The sequence below is a fragment of the Volvox carteri genome, assembly GCF_000143455.1.
Source record: "Volvox carteri f. nagariensis unplaced genomic scaffold VOLCAscaffold_49, whole genome shotgun sequence".
Taxonomy (NCBI): Eukaryota; Viridiplantae; Chlorophyta; class Chlorophyceae; order Chlamydomonadales; family Volvocaceae; genus Volvox; species Volvox carteri.
In genome coordinates this window covers 1,022,950-1,023,842 of record NW_003307592.1, presented here as the reverse complement: position 1 = coordinate 1,023,842, position 893 = coordinate 1,022,950, and positions in this window count along the sequence as shown.

The following is an 893-nucleotide window of genomic DNA, read 5'->3' as shown; positions in this document are numbered from 1 at the left end:
TCAAAGTATGGAAGGAAAGAGCTACATATGGTATTAGTATTCGAAATCTATATTAAAACGAGGAAAACGCGATAACGTTGAGAAACCTGGATAAAACGCATTTGGCAATTTACTTGCCGCAGGTACTGGTGACGAAGGTGGCGGTGGTGGTGGTGGTGGTGCTGCTGCTGCTGCTGCTGCTGCTGCTGCTGCTGCTGGTCCCTGGGGGGCTCTGCGGGCAGCCGCGGGCTCGCTGCTCGGAGTACTGCCGGAGGCGGGTCGGGCCTTTCGCCGCGTTTGGCTGGTGGACCTGCAGTTCAACATGCGGGCGCTGCCCCTGCAGGTGGGACATCACCCATCAGGTCGCGGCGGATCACTAGATCGCCACATAGCGGGTCCCGGGTCCCGCACTAGATCGGCCGTTCCAGCAGCCCCATGGCGCACAGTACAATCCAAGTCATGTAGACAGACAGACAGACATGCAGACACGCATTACCTACCTACCTACCTACTTACATACATACGTACATACGCACACACATGCATACCTACATACCTACATAGACTCATAGATACATACCTACATACATACATACGCACGCAGGGTTTGTGCCTGCTAGTGCTTCCGGCGGTGTGGGCCCTACCGCGACTCATGAGGATTCAGCTGGCGCTACCTGCTGCCGTACTGGAAGGCCAAGCAGGGCGTGACGCGCTGAACCGCTCGTCCAGTCTCATGACATCATCACTGGCAGCGTACGGCATGCCGTTCGCAGCGGTATTGGCGGCGGGACGGCTTTTGGAATACATTCAGGTGCGTCTGCGTCTGTCTGTCCGTCCGTCTGTCCGTCTGTCTCTGCCTTTCTTCTCTGCCTGCTGTCCGTAGTGTTACATGGCATGTGGTGGTGGTGTGGGTC